Source organism: Mustela nivalis, assembly GCF_964662115.1.
Source record: "Mustela nivalis genome assembly, chromosome: 2".
Lineage (NCBI taxonomy): Eukaryota > Metazoa > Chordata > Mammalia > Carnivora > Mustelidae > Mustela > Mustela nivalis.
Window position 1 is genome coordinate 168,148,218 of NC_139021.1, and position 15,419 is coordinate 168,163,636.

Consider the following 15,419-nt stretch of genomic DNA (forward strand, 5'->3'; position numbering starts at 1 on the left):
AAACCCAGGTCACTGTTACTTTAATCACAAAATTTTTGAAATTATAGAAAAAATATTATTTAGTTACATTAAAAGAAATGTTTGAAATCTGTTAACCTATTAGTTATTTTTTTTTTTAAAGATTTTATTTATTTATTTGACAGAGAGAGATCACAAGTAGATGGAGAGGCAGGCAGAGAGAGAGAGAGGCAGACTCCCTGCTGAGCAGAGAGCCCGATGCGGGCCTCGATCCCAGGACCCTGAGATCATGACCTGAGCCGAAGGCAGCGGCTTAACCCACTGAGCCACCCAGGCGCCCCAACCTATTAGTTATTTTTAATTTAATATAATTTTTTAGGTGGGGGAGGGGGAGAAGGAGAAAGAGAATCCTAAGCAGGCTCCACACCCAGCAGGAGCCCGACTCGGGGCTCCATCTCACAACCCTGAAAGGGCCCAGAGAAATCAAGAGTTGGAGGCTTAATTAACCCTCTGAGCCACCCAGGTGCCCCTGTTGCTTGATTAGTAAAAATCAACCTAAATATTTTCATTCTGGTTTTTTTTTCTTTCACTTACAATTATCATAAATGATAACAAAAACACTACCGTTTATCAAATACATGCTCATGGAGGGCACTGTGTTAAGCATTTTACCTATTCTGTCTCACTTGAGTGAGAACAGAACAAAACTAATACAAGAGATGTTAATTGCCCCATTTTCCAGGTGAGACCAAAACAAATTTAACTTATCACTTAATGTTGTCACATAATTATTTTCCTAAGTTCCCACATACTGTTTACGCTTGTTTTTAATTGCTATGTGTAATAATAATAATAATAATAATAATAATAAAGGGAGGCATTACTCATTCATTTATTGAACAAATATTTAATGGGCAACCTCTTCTGTTGTCAGGTGTTGTGCTAGATCCAGGGGTGACAATGGTGAGTAAGACTTTGCCTCCACAGAGCAACTCACAGCCTTCTAAGCATTGACATCAGCAAGAGGCAACCACAAGGCAGGGTGGAGATGGGGGAGGTCCCGGATGTTGTGGGAGCACAGAGCAGGGAGCTTCGCCCACCCCTCCCCCAAGCTGGCACTGTCAGAAGAACAGCTGCCAATTAAGGCCGAGGACTGCCACAGGAAGACTAGGATACGCTGAATGGCCACCATTTTATCATCTGCAAAACCAGTGATGGTCACCAAACATGCACCACTCGTGGCCCCTTGATGGAACTTGAGAATTCAGGGGCTCCAGGGGCTCAGATACTTTGGGATTTAGAACCCCAAACCATGCTCATCCCACGGTAACTTTTTCAAAAGCCTGTTTGCCATTCCCTAGGCCAAAGGGGACTGAAACAGCAAATTCAGCGTTCATGTCTCTGCTGTCCTTGTGGTCGTGATGTTGGTGGTGACGAGGATGATGGTGCTGAGAAGACCAGATAAGCCTAATGTTAGAGCATAGAAAAAGAAAGAAAATTCTGTAACTCTTTTTATAAAGTAAGTATAACATTGATACCTAAATACAGTAAATTAAAAAAACCCAGAGTTACCTGGCTGCCTCAGTCAGTAGAGTATATGATTCTTGATCTCAGAATTCAAGCTCCATGTTGGGGGTCGAGATCACTAAAACAAAACAAAACAAAAAACAAAAAAAGAAAATGTATAGATCATTCTTTTTTTTTTTTTTTCCTTTTAGGGTTGGGTTTTTGTTTGTTTGTTTATTTAAGTAATTTCTACACCAAATGTGGGGCTCAAACTCATGACTCTGAGATCAGGAGTTGCATACTCTCTGATTAAGCCAGCCAGGTGCCCCTAGGTCATTCTTACTTATAAATATTTATGCAAAAAAATCCAAGTATTAGCAAATGAACTCTAAGAGGACATTAAAAGCAATATACCATAATCAAGTGGAATTTATTCCAGAAATACAGGAATGATCTGATATTATTTATTAATGTAATTCACCATAATAATAAATTTATGGGGGCGCCTGGGTTGCTCAATCAGTTAAGCGGCTGTTTTCCCTCAGGTCATGATCTCGGGGTCCTGGGAACAAGCCCCACATAGGGTTCCCTGCTCAGCAGGGAGCCTGCTTCTTCCTCTGCCGCTCCCCCTGCTTGTGCTCTCTTATTGTCTGTCAAAAAAAATGAAATATTTATAATAATAATAAATTTATGAAAAAAATTATTTATCTATATATATTATAAACTTTTGGGCTAAAGAAATATCCATTCATGTTCAAAACATTAAACTAAAACAGGAATTAATGAATTCATTTTAATATAATAAATGTATATATTTAGAATATATACTTCATTCCTTATGTAAAGGATAAGCACGTGAGGTCAGGAACAAGGCTAGGATGCCCAGCATGTCCACTGCTATTTAACATAATATCGGAGATATTAACCAATGCAACCGGACAAGAGAAAACTATTAGAAGCATAAAATTTAAAATTAAGGGGAATCTGGTTGTCTCAATGGGTTAAGCCTCTGCCTTCAGCTCAGGTCATGATCTCAGGATCCTGGGATGGGGCCCGCATCCTGCTCTCTGCTCAGTGAAGAGCCTGATTACCACCACCCTAACCCACCCCCCCTACCCACCTCCTGCCTCTCTGCCTACTTGTGATCTCTCTCTGTCAGATAAATATATAAAATATTTTTTAAAAATATAAAATTAAGAAATAAAACTATGCTGGGGCACCTGGGTGGCTCAATCGGTTAAGCATGCGACTGTTGATTTCATCTCAGGTCATGATCTCAGCTTGTGAGATGGAGCCCGCAATGGGCCCTGTGTTGGGTTTGGAGCCTCCTTGAGCTTCTTCACTTCCTCTCCCTCCTTTGCCCCTCTGCAACCCCCCAGCTCACAGGTATGCTCTCTCCCTCCACAAAACAAAAACAAAAACAAACTGTGCATTTTCCAACTATACTATCGTATCTACGAATAGAGATAGTTTGATGGATTGATTGATTGATTTAGAGGGGGAGGGGCAGAGGGAGCGCTAGAAAGAGAATCTTTTTTTAATTACCTTTTTAAAATTAACCTATAATGTATTATTAGCCCCAGGGGTACAGGTCTGTGAATCATCAGGCTTACTCACTTCCCAGCACTCACCATAGCACATACCCTCCCCAGTGTCCATAACTCCACCATCCTCTCCCTACCCCCTACCCCCACACCCCTCAGTTTGTTTTGTGAGATTGAGAGTCCCTTATAGTTTGTCTCCCTCTCGCTCCCATCTTAGAAAGAGAATCTTAAGTAGACTCCACGCCCAGCATAGAGCCGGATGTGGGTCTCCATCTCATGACCCTGAGATCATGACCAGAGCTGAAATCAGGAATTTGATCCTTAACCCAGTGAGTCACCCAGGTGCCCCAAGAAAACACAGAAATTTTAATGATAAAGCTAACACAAACCAAATAATTCTGTAGGATACACATATACGTGTACATTTTTATAGAGATGAAGAAAATATAAATATGCAAATATGTTTCTATTTCTATGAACAATAACCAGTTAGAGGAAATAATGAAAGCAACACCTCTGTTTAGTAAAGAAACAAAAAAGCAGAAAATATTTAGGAATAAACAAATAACTGTATGAATGATGTGGACATTCTAGCATGATCTGTGAGGGAGTTGTTTAGCTGATATTGTGGCACTAGGCATCTAGAAGATGAACTATTTAGTCATAGAGAAGGAACCATAGTATATCATAGGCAGGCTTGGCCCTGGAAGTAGACACCTACGTAAGTCATTTGGAATCCTTCGCGCATCACAAGCCCAGGTACCAGAAGGGCGGTAACTGGTCCCAGGAGAGGAGCTCTGGGTGCTGTCTTCTGCCCTGGCTGATTCTCCATCTGGCCCAGGTCCCTCGTCCCTCTGGGCTGGGAAACTGGCAGCTGGTGTCAACGTGGTGATTTGCTTGGCTCTGTTCTCTCTTCTAGTATCAGTTTTTCCGTAATAAAACGTTTGCTTTGATCTACTAGAGTGTCAAGTGTTTTATTTGCTACTGCTAAAATCGTCAAAACCTCTCTGAGGAAAACTTTAAAACACTCCCAAAAGGCATAAAAGGAGACTGGAGTAAAGCAAAAGATATCCCTTGTTCTTTGTCGGACAGCTCAACTCATAATGATGTAATTCGCATTGAGTTCATCTGTAATTTTAACATGATCCTAATAAAAATACCACATTTTTCCCCAAGAGGAGTTGATTCCAGAACTTATATAGAAAAAGAAACATGCAAGAATAGCTATAAAACCCCCCGAAAAGAAGAGGTGTGAGAAAATAAGTTTGTCAAGTAATAAGTGATATTAAATAGAATCTATAATTAAAACTAGTAGATGAATAAAAAAATAGGTAAATGAATAGACTATTAGAATAAAAGAGAAAGTTCAGAAATATACCTAAGTGCATATGGAAATTTAGCAGATGAAAAGATAATAAATCACAGAGGAAATGCTGCTTTTAAAAAATGGTGTTGGGGCAACTGGTATTGGCCATGTGGAAAAGATAAAATTGTATCCATGCTTCACCCTGTACACCAGAATAAACTCCAAATGAATTAGGGGTCTCAGTGTGAAAATAGAAAGTCCTATTGGTACTGGAAGAAAACAGGAGAATTTAAAAAATAATCTCAGGGCAGGGAAACTTTTCAAACTCTAACTCAAAATCCAAATGCAACAAAAGAAAAGATTGATGAATTTCCCCGCATAAAAATAAAGCAACATTAGCATGGCAAAAAAAAATGTAATCAAAAGAGAAGGGGCGCCTGGGTGGCTCAGTAGGTTGGGCGGCTGCCTTCCGCTCAGGTCATGATCCTGGAATCCCAGGAATGAGTCCCGCATCAGGCTCCCAGCTCCATGAGGAGCCTGCTTCTCCCTCTGACCTTCTCCCTCTCATTCTCTCTCAAATAAATAAATAAAATCTTAAAAAAATCGAGAGAAATACTGAACTTGGTGGAAACATTCACCACCTAGAGCAGAGATAAAGATCTAACTTCCCTAGTACATGGAGGGGACTCAAGGAGGAAGAAAGCTCTCCAAGTAGAAAAATACAAAAGAGGGCAATATAAAAATGGACAAAAGAGATAATTTTTTTAAAAAGGCATACAACAGTTCTGAAATACCTTTTGTGAAAGGGAAAACAAGCTATGTAGGTATTTGCACACACAGGTGAGAAAAGGAGCGGGGTAGGGAGGGAGAGAGGGAAAGACAGAGAGAGAAGAAGAAAGACAAGACAGGGGAGCAGAGAGTATGCTCTTTTCTTTACAAAAGGAATCATCTAGTAAATGTAGAAGGGTTGATTCAATGAGAAAACCCTCTTTTCTGGCCGGTTGTAGTAAGGCCCATCAGTGGATGCTGAAACCGCCAGGTGAATGAGCCACTAGGGGATGCGACACTTACCTAGTCTCCAAGTCCATGCCAAAGATGGCGTGTAGCTACAAAGGGAAAGGGAGAGATCTGCTTTAATTAAGAGAGGCAACTTTGGGGTGCCTGGGTGGCTCAGTGGGTTAAAACCTCTGCCTTCGGCTCCCCATCAGGCTCTCTGCTCAGCAGGGAGCCTGCTTCCTCCTCTCTCTCTCTCTCTCTCTCTGCCAGCCTCTCTGCCTGCTTGTGATCTCTGTGAAATAAAAAAATAAAATCTTAAAAAAAAAAAAAAAGAGGCAACTTTGCTTCACCAAGTAATGGAACAAACCATCACAACAGGCCACGTCAAGTGAGAAATGGAAAATACACACTACCATCTATGTGGTCTTCTTGATAAACCGTTTTTTAACCTGAACCCAGCAATGAGAAAATGATACAGATACACAGAATATAGAATTCTGCAAAGCCTTGAGTCTTCAAAAATGTCAATGTTATTAAAAAAAAAAAAAAAGGAAGAAAAGATGTGGAAAAGTTCCTAGGATAAAGCAGACTAAGGAATATAACAAATGCAATGAGTATAATGCGTATCTTAGATTTAAACAAAAAAAGCAAATATAAAAGACATTATCTAGACAACTGGGAAAATTTACATACGAAGAGAAAATAATACTATATTATGATATCAGTGTTAAATTTCTTGTATGTCAATAATATTGTGGTTGGGAGCTCCTGGGTGGCTTAGTCGTTAAGCATCTGCCTTCGGCTCAGGTCATGATCCCAGCATCCTGGGTTCGAGCCCCACATTGGGCTCCCTGCTCAGCGGGGAGCCTGCTTCTCCCTCTCCAGCTCCCCCTGCGTGTGTTCCCTCTTCACTTTGTCTCTCTCTGTCAACTAAATGGATAAAATCGTAAAAAAAGAAAGAAAGAAAGACAGAAAGAACGAGAGAGAAAGACAGACAAACAATATCATGGTTATAGAGAAAAACATCCTTGTTCTTCGGGAATACTTGGTATTTAGGGATGAGCTGTTATGGTGCCTCCCACTTATTTTCAACTAGTTCACCACAAACAAATGAACAGAAAAATAGTTATCTGAATCTTGGAAGCTTAACTTGAGACACACATTTAAAAAAACTGGTGCCCCCTGGTGATCTTCATGACACACCCTTAAAAACCGAAATCTGAATGGTTGAGAGTAAGGAGGGTGTAGGGAACACGATTGTTATGAAAATAATCCTTGATGATGTTTTTTTTTTTTTTTTTTTTTAAGACTTTGAGAGGGAATGAGAGAGATCTTGAGCAGGGGAAAGGGTGTAGGAGAAACAGACTTCCAGCTGAGCAGGGAGCCCGAGACGGCCAGGCTCCATCTCACGACCCTGAGATCATGACTTGAGCAGAAATCAAGCATTGGCCGCTGAACTGACTGACCCACCCAGGTGCCCCAATTTATTTTACGTTTTTAAGAATGTGGTCTTATCATCTGTGCCATAGACTCAGGGAGATTTATTTTCTCTTTCTCTCTCCTTTTTTTTTTAAAGATGTATTTATTATTTTAGAGAAAGAGAGAGTAAACCAGGGGAGAGGCAGAGGGAGAGGGAGAGAGAATCCTCGAGCTGACTTGCTGTTGAGAGAGGAGCCCGCTATGGGGCTCCATCCCAGGACCTTGAGACCATGACCTGAGCTGAAGCCAAGAGCCCTCTGCTTAACCAACGGAGCCACCCAGCTGCCCTACCATTTATTTTATTTTATTTAAAAAAATTTTTTTTAAAGATTTTATTTATTTATTTGACAGACAGAGATCACAAGTAGGCAGAGAGGCAGGCAGAGAGGGAGAAGCAGGCTCCCTGCTGAGCAGAGAGCCTGCCCCGGGGTCTACCCCAGGACCTTGGGATCATGACCCGAGCTAAAGGCAGAGGCTTTAACCCACTGAGCCATACAGGTGCCCCCCTCTTTTTTTTTTTTAACTTTTTAAAGAAACTTTCAAAGGTATAAGAGATGCAGAAAGAGACACAAATCACAAACGTATAGCTTGAATGTCTACCATAACATCCATGAAACCACCATCTAGATAAGAAACAAAACAATCCAACAGCTCAGAAACCTCTCTAGGGCTAAGATTTAAAACAACTTGAGCATCACCCAGTGGGTGCTTCTCCGCCCTGTTGAGTGGGCATGGTTATTTATTTATTTTTTTCAGCAAACGTGTTTTGAATACTGTCCTCTGTGTCAAACACCCTGAAACGCAGGTTGCATACCATACCATGGTGTTCATTCTTGGTCGGCACCTGCCTGAACAGAAGCTGTTTGCACATTAACACCCTTTTCAGTTAAAGAATCAATGTTTGTGGGCGCCTGGGTGGCTCAGTGGGTTAAGCGGTTGCCTTCAACTCAGGTCATGATCTCAGGGTCCTGGGATCGAGTCCCGCATTGGGTTCTCTGCTCAGTGGGGAACCTGCTTCCTTCCTCTCTCTCTGCCTGCCTCTCTGTCTACTTGTGATCTCTCTCTGTCAAATAAATAAATAAAATCTTAAAAAAAAAAAAAAAAGAATCAATGTTTGTCAGGCTTTTGCTGTCCAGCTTTCACTCATTCTTGGCACCCTTAGATTTCCCACCAAGGGAATCACAGACTCTGACCAACCAACCTACCTTCCTTCCCTGTCTCTCTGTTCCTTCCTTTCACTTCTACACCCAATGTGTGGCTTGAACTCACCACCCTGAGATCAAGAGTGGTGTGTTCTTCTGACAGAGCCAACCAGACACCCCCAGACTCTCTAATTTCCAACATACCTGCTTCAGGTGGTGTCGATGTTACATCTGACACCAGACTGTGAGACTGTGCCTTGGGCTTAGCCAATGAGGGTATCACATATCTGGCCATAGATGGGTTTACAAATAGGAACATGACCCAGTCAGAGCCAAAGAGATGTAATGAGGATTTCATTAGGATTGTTGGGTGAGGCACACTCACTTTTCTATTAGGCTTGGATGGGTTGGGTGGGGGAGGCATGGGGATGCCGACGTGGAAATGCCGAGAACTATTTTGTCACTTCTGAAGGGTCACCCCAGCTTCAGAATTTCCACAGGGTTGCCTGAGGTCTCTACCAAGACTTGATCACAGCCTGTTTCTCTTTCTGCCCAACGGTGCCCCCTCTTCACTTCCACAAGTATTGATCCCCAGAGCAGCACAATCTGCCGTGCCCCATCTCTGCCTCAGCGTCCGTTTCTCTGGGCACCTCACTTTGGCAGACATGGTGCTGAACACGTACATAGATTATCCATTCTACAGGTGAATCCTGAAGACGTACTACGTGTCATACAACATTGCGACTCTCATGACACCTATGACCCTATGAACTTCTCCGTGGGGAAACTGAAACACCCGGTCGCTGGGTAACACATCCAAGGCCACGCGGCTAGTAACACACGGAGTCAGGATTTGAACTCGGGTCTGTGTGATTCTAAAGCCAATGTCCCTAGTGCTACTGCCACAGACAAACCAATAGTGGAACTAAAAACCACCCCAGAATTCCAGGTCTTCAGAGGCAACGTCTTTGGATAGAATCCTCCTCTGCCTCCTATCACTTGGTCCAGTGTCTTGCCTTCCTTGGTGGCCCTGGAATTGGAATTGAACGCAGCTCTCAGAGGCTCCTCCAGCTGTGTACTCCTGCATCTGGTTTTCTGGGCTCTCAGATCAAGGGAACAAGATCCCTTAGCTTCCCCTTTTCCCCCAGACCCTGTCCTCCCTGTATGACTTTTCTCCGGTTGCTATAAGAAAGCACCACCAACTAGCATGCTTAAAAGAAATGGATTTCCACAGTTCTGGAGGCCAGAAGTTAGAAATCCAGGTGTGGGCAGGGCCGTCTGAGACGCGGGGTGGAACCCTTGTTAGCTTCTGGGGCTGACTGCCAATGCTCGCTGCTCCTAGGCTTGCAGCTGCTGTCACGTCGTCATGTGGGCTCTCCCCTGTGTCATCTATGTCTAAATGGCCCTCTTCTCGTAAGACACCAGTCACACAGGATTAGGCCCACCTAATGACCATGTCCTTTTTTTTTTTTTTTTTTAGATTTTACATATTTATTTGACAGAGAGAGATCACAAGTAGGCAGAGAGGCAGGCAGAGGAGGAGGAGAAGCAGGCCCCCTGCTGAGCAGAGAGCCCTATGCGGGGCTCGATCCCAGGACCCTGAGACCACGACATGAGCTGAAGGCAACGGCTTTAACCCACTGAGCCACCCAGGTGCCCCAGAAGTCATTCCTTAAATCATGGGATAATTCTTTAAATCATCTCACTCAGTGAGATATTCCAAGGAGAAGGCAATGCCCCAGGAATCCCCCACCTCCAAAGACCAAACCCAACCATACTTCTCATCCTTTGCACTCTCAGGTGCCCTCTCCCCACTGTGTTCAGAATTTTCTGAGCTGCCTGGGGTAGCGTGACCAAGCAAGTCGTCATCACGGACACTTGTGTTGAGAGGTGACTCAGGGCCAGCCTTGTGCTCAGCCTCACGGTGAAAAGAAGGAAACATGTGTTATCCCCATGTCATGGCCGAGGACAAATGAGGGGCAGAGAACTTTCGGAGCAAGCCCAGGGTCCTGAAACTGGCAAAGGGGCAGAACCAGGACGCAAGCCGAGGCCTGGGAGTCTCTTACCCACAGTGTGTCCTTCTGACAATGCTCGCTTTCCCCTGCTTACCTTCCAGATGGTTCCTGCAGGCTCTCCTTTCACCCCGGGGTTTTACATGCAGAAGGTGACTGACATCCTAGCTCAGAGCATCTCCCCCTTTCAAGAAAAGGCTGTGTGCTATGATCACTGATTCCCCCATGTAATCATTAGATTAAAAACTGCCAACCACAGCGGCACCTGGGTGGTTCAGCGTGTTGTGTCTGACTCTTGGTTTCGACTTAGGTTGTGACCTCAGGATCACGAGATCTAGCTCCACCCCCACAGTCCACGTCTGCCATGTTTTACATTAGATTCCCAGACCTGTTCAACATTTTTTTTTTTTTTAATGTAAACTCTATGCCCATTTTGGGGCTGGAACTCATGACCACAATATCTAGAGTTGCATTCTGTACCCACTGAGCCTGCCAGGCACCCCAAGACCTATTCACCTTATAGCTGAAAGTGTAAACCCTTTTGCCAACCTCCTAAGTCTTTTCTTTTCTTTTTAAACTACTCCTATTTTTTCTTTAAGATTTTATTTATTTATTTGACAGATAGAGATCACAAGTAGGCAGAGAGGCAGGCAGAGAGAGGGGGGTGGAAGCAGGCTCCCTGCTGAGCAGAGAGAGCCTGATGCAGATACCAGATCCCATGCGGGGCTCGATCCCATGCGGGGCTCGATCCCACGACCCTGGGATCATGACCTGAGTGGAAGGCAGAGGCTTAACCCAGTGAGCCACCCAGGTGCCCCCCACCCCTTTTTTTAAAGATGGCTTACCTTTGGGCGCCTGGGTGGCTCAGTCAGTTAAGTGCCTGCCTTCGGCTCCAGCTACGATTCTAGAGTCCTGGGATGGAGCACTGCCCTGAGATCCTTGCTTGGTGGGGCGCCTGCCTCTCTTCCTCCTCTGCCTCCAGCTCCCCCTGTTAGTGCTCTCTTTCTGTCAAATAAATAAATACAATCTTAAAGTAAACCTTTTTTTTTTCTTTAAAGATTTTATTCATTTGAGAGAGCGAGTGAGTGAGAGAGTGAGCGTGAGAGGAGAGAGGGTCCGAGGCAGAAGCAGACCCTGATACGGGGCTCAGTCCTGGGGCTGTGGGGTCATGGCCCGAGCTGAAAGGAGACGCTTAACCAACTGCGCCACCCAGGCACCCCCTAAGTGCTTTATATTTAATCCACATCGTAACTTGACCCTGCGGGCACTGTTATTCCCATTTTTCAGAAGGAAACACTGAGGCTCTGAGAGGTAAAGCAACTTGCCTTAAGCCATGCAGCTAACAGATCGTAGGTCCGGGTTTCTAATCCAGCACTGCCAACTCCGGAGTCTCTTGCAGAGAGGGGCTAGGCAAGGTCTACTGCCTGGGGTAGCCCTGGGATGACCAAAGGTGCCACATCAGGGAGTGGCACCATTCCACCAGCTCCAGTCCAGCTGCATGGGTGCCCGCTCAGTGAGGTCAGCACATCACAGGCTCTCACTGTTCCTGGCGTCACACTGGCATGCAAGGGCCTCCAGTATTGCCTTCCATAATGGTCACCTGATCCCTGAGCTGGTGGGCAAACAGCCTGAGATGTTTATTCCCTGACGACCAACTGTCTCACAGACAGACAGCCCCGGTGAGAAGAGAAGACAGAGGAGATGGTTGGGGGGAGGGATTCGATAAAGGAATCCCCTGACTCTGAGAAGTGCTGTTTTACTTGGCTGGGGCCGGGAGTCACACCACCAGCCTCTGAACGACAGTGACATTCCCCAGGGATTAAGCAAGCCGTGTAGAAGCTGGGTCTCCACGGGGGGTGCCGAGCCCCATGGAACTTAAATCATGCAATTAGCCACCAGCTGACATTTCTCCCACATTCATTTCACACCGCCATCATTTCCCATCCCTCCTCCAAAAAAATTCAGCTGCAACTTGTTTTATAACACCCCTTATCCTACGCTGCTGCTTGGCTTTCTCTGGGAAATAGCAAAGGAGATCAAGTCATTTTCTGGATCCTTCAAAGCGTAGCTCAAAATTGTCTCCCAGGAAGCCATGCCCAGGTAGCCCTGCCTCTCCTGCTCTGGGCCCCCTGGGATTCTGAACTCAGTCCGCAGTGTTGGTTCGAGGCCAGGTACTGAACCAGTGGTGGAAGGACAGAGCTGAAGGCACCTGGGCTTGGGGCAGTGATGCTTTTAGGGGAGGCAAAGATGCTGATGTCACTCCTGGTTTGGGATAACTGCGTTTCTGTTCAGGGATGATCGATAGACTTCGTGGACCAGAAGCTGGATTTTCTGACCCCCAGTCACGTGCTACACGAATTAAACTACAACACCTGTGCGGCCCATTAGAGGAGGAGGGGCCGAGATGACAAATCCGCCACCAGCCGGATGGAAGCTAAGCCTTTCCTCACAGCCAATGAGGGACACTCTCTGTGAGTTGTTAGGCAGAAAAGAACCTCCTGGGTCATGTCCTCACTTTTCCTCAGCTAAAGTTCCCTGACTGTCTCCTTCAAATTCAAATGTGAATCCAGTTCCATGAGTAACCATATTATTTTTAAACAGCATCCTTCAGCCACTGCCTCTCCCGGGTTCTCAGAGAGGTAATCCTTCGTGAAGCCAGCACACACAGGATTTTATTTTATGATTGTTTGAAAACATTTACAGGGATTCCAAGGAATTCAAGTAAAAGATTATGCTATAGCTCTGAGAGGGTTGCCAGCGTATAGAAAAAGCTCACCTGGGTGGGGGTGGGGCACTGTTGATGGAAAAGAGAAGTCAGGTTCTGTGGAGAGGCAAGAGACCAAAAAGAGAGATGTTAGAGACAGGTTTTGGAGATAATCCGGCCAGGATTTAACAGAGGAGCATCTGGTCTCAAAAACCCCCTATAACAAGAAGCACCCATGTCACCGAGTGGGGTAGTTAAAAGCTCGGTCCCAGGAAGAATGAAGACCAGGGTTAGATCTGCAGCCCCTCACTTAATAGCTGGCCACGTGGCTGACCTTCTTTGGGCCTTATATTTTCTTACCTGTAAAGTGGGCATAAAAACAACCATCCGGTAAGGAAGGTGATTGTAAAGATTAAATGAGAAATAGGGAGTGCTTAGGACAGCCTGGCATAGAGTAATACTCAAAAAACAAAAACAAAAACAACCAAAAAGCCGGTTAACTGTGATCATTAATCCCCGGATAACAGTTAATATGTTGTGACTAAGTTCGATAGGTTGATTAATACTTACCCATAATTGTCAAACTGGTAAATTCTAACTAGTAACACGACTGCTGGCAACTTAATAAGTTAATTATTCGACTAGCTCTACTGGGTTGTTAGGATATCAAAAACAACTCTAGATGATACACTGTCCAGAGTGTTTCTTCTTCATTCTTCCAGATGAATTTTTGCTTTAAAAATAAATATCTTATTAATGTGCTAATTGCTGTTAAGAATTACTAGTTGATGGGGCACCTGGGTGGCTCAGTGGGGTAAAGCCTCTGCCTTCAGCTCAGGTCATGATCCCAGGGTCCTGGGATCGAGCCCTGCATCGGGCTGTCTGTTGCGCGGAGAGCCTGCTTCCTCCTCTCTCTCTCTCTCTCTGCCTGCCTCTCTGCCTACTTGTGATCTCTCTCTGTCAAATAAATAAATAAAACCTTAAAAAAAAAAAGAATTACTAGTTGAAGAAATAAGTAATTAGATTTTGTTGTTAGTTGATAAAAAACAGCACGTGTTCCTGATTTTTAAAAAATTCAAACCATACATATACTACAATAAAATTTTATTTCAAATAGTCAAACAATATAAAAAAATCACAAAAGGATAAAGTTCCTGCCCCATCCCAATTCCTAGAGGTTGTTTCTGTTAATAATAAATTTCCTATATCATATTTAATGATCTTTGATTTTACATACATTGAATCATACTGTTGCAGAACTTAAATTTTCTCCTTAGTAACACATCTTGGAAATTTCTCCCTAGAAGCCCACATAGATTTGCCCCTTGTTTTTTAAGGTCTACATTGTATTCCCTTGTGTGTAAGGACCACCCTTGATGCAGCCAATCCCCTACTGCTTGGCACTATGGTTGTTTCCAGCCTTGTATGTGAGGCTTTCGTTGTTGCTACACATAAGCGCACAGGACCCTGAGCCAAAATCCAGAGTCGGATGCTTAGCTGACTGAGCCACCCAGTCCCCCTATGCAATTTCCATGGATGGTACCAGCTCACTTCCAAAGGGGTTGTAGCAACTGACATTTTCGCCCATAGCGTACGAGAATGTCTGTGTTCTGCAGATTCACCAGCTTTGGGTGAAAATTATCACACTTTACAAACTAGTAAGTAAAACTGTTATTTAAAAAGCACAGTAATGATAGCCGAATGGAATAGCAGTACACATTAAGTGATCTTATCTGCAGACGAATGTTTACAATCCCCATGGATAAGTAGGCTAGTTCCTTTTTTAACAGAAGACAGGGAGGCTGCAGGGGTTTGGACCAGGGTCTGAAGATCGGCACTATTGTTTATCATCCCAGTGACCTTGACCACAGGTTCAAGCTTCTCTGTCTACAAAAGTGATATTAAATGGGATAAAGCATGAAAAACCTCCCAGAACTAGTGTCTGGAGCCCAGTAAACACTGATTAATATTAGGAAGCAAGCCAGGGAGCTAGAGTCCCTGGCAAGTTAGAGAAGGACCGAGTCATAACAGAGACCCGGGTCCTATTTCCCTTACCCTACTGCCACCTTGCCAAGATGCTTCATTTCTTCAAGTTTTCTTGCTTGTAAGATGTCAGTTTGGATTCCCCCACATTTATTTGCTGATCGGGAGAAACATGCCGAGTCGAGTTACCAGGCTAGTGGCAATTTATATTGACTGGAAGACACAGGCAGCGTCACTGCAGAGGTCAGCATGGGCTCCATGGCTGTCACTGAGGCAACGGAGAGAGGCTTGGGCGTCAGATCCACCTACCTGCTGTCCTGCTCCTGCCCCTTCGAAGCCAGGGCACCTGGGCAAGTTCTTGCAGAGCCTCAGTTTTCTCGATTCTAAACCATGGATAACAGGAACTACCTCATGCATTATTGGGAGTATGAAGTAAGAATCTAAGAAAGCACTTAGCAGCTGACCCCCGTTACATGTTCAATATATTCATAGACAGCAGAAAGTCTCACTGTCTGATCCTAGCTTACTGGTGGATCAGGAGGGACAGGATGCTTCCACAGAATGGAACAAAGAGAAATGTTAGCAGCCCTCACCTCCCAGTCACGCTCCCCATTTGTCAAGGTGACTCACACAGCCCTTTTCTTGCTTTGGTAACTGTGAATGCCCGGGAGAGGTGGTGGTGGTGGGGGTGGTGGTGGGGGTGGTGGAGAGGTGAGGGTACAGGGCAGACAAAGGCAAGACTGTTCTGGTTTCTTAAATGGCTATAACTCTAGCTGGGGATCTCTTTAA

At 44.5% G+C, this 15,419-nt stretch overlaps 1 long non-coding RNA gene across 3 annotated transcripts; it reads right to left on the reverse strand.

Annotated features, from left to right (window-relative positions):
* Positions 1-340: 340 nt before the first annotated feature.
* LOC309859483 lies at positions 341-15,419 on the reverse strand. Of its 3 annotated transcripts, none has more exons than XR_014308725.1 (6): positions 14,940-15,419; positions 12,720-12,764; positions 10,789-10,948; positions 5,386-5,420; positions 3,730-3,882; positions 341-1,425 (listed from the first exon to the last, which is right to left on the reverse strand). It is a non-coding gene; the product is annotated as an uncharacterized lncRNA (long non-coding RNA). The 3 variants fall into 3 exon arrangements; XR_014308726.1 differs by lacking the exon at positions 3,730-3,882 and adding an exon at positions 14,703-14,843 and having other exon boundaries at positions 342-1,425; XR_014308727.1 differs by lacking the exon at positions 3,730-3,882 and having other exon boundaries at positions 343-1,425; positions 14,940-15,291.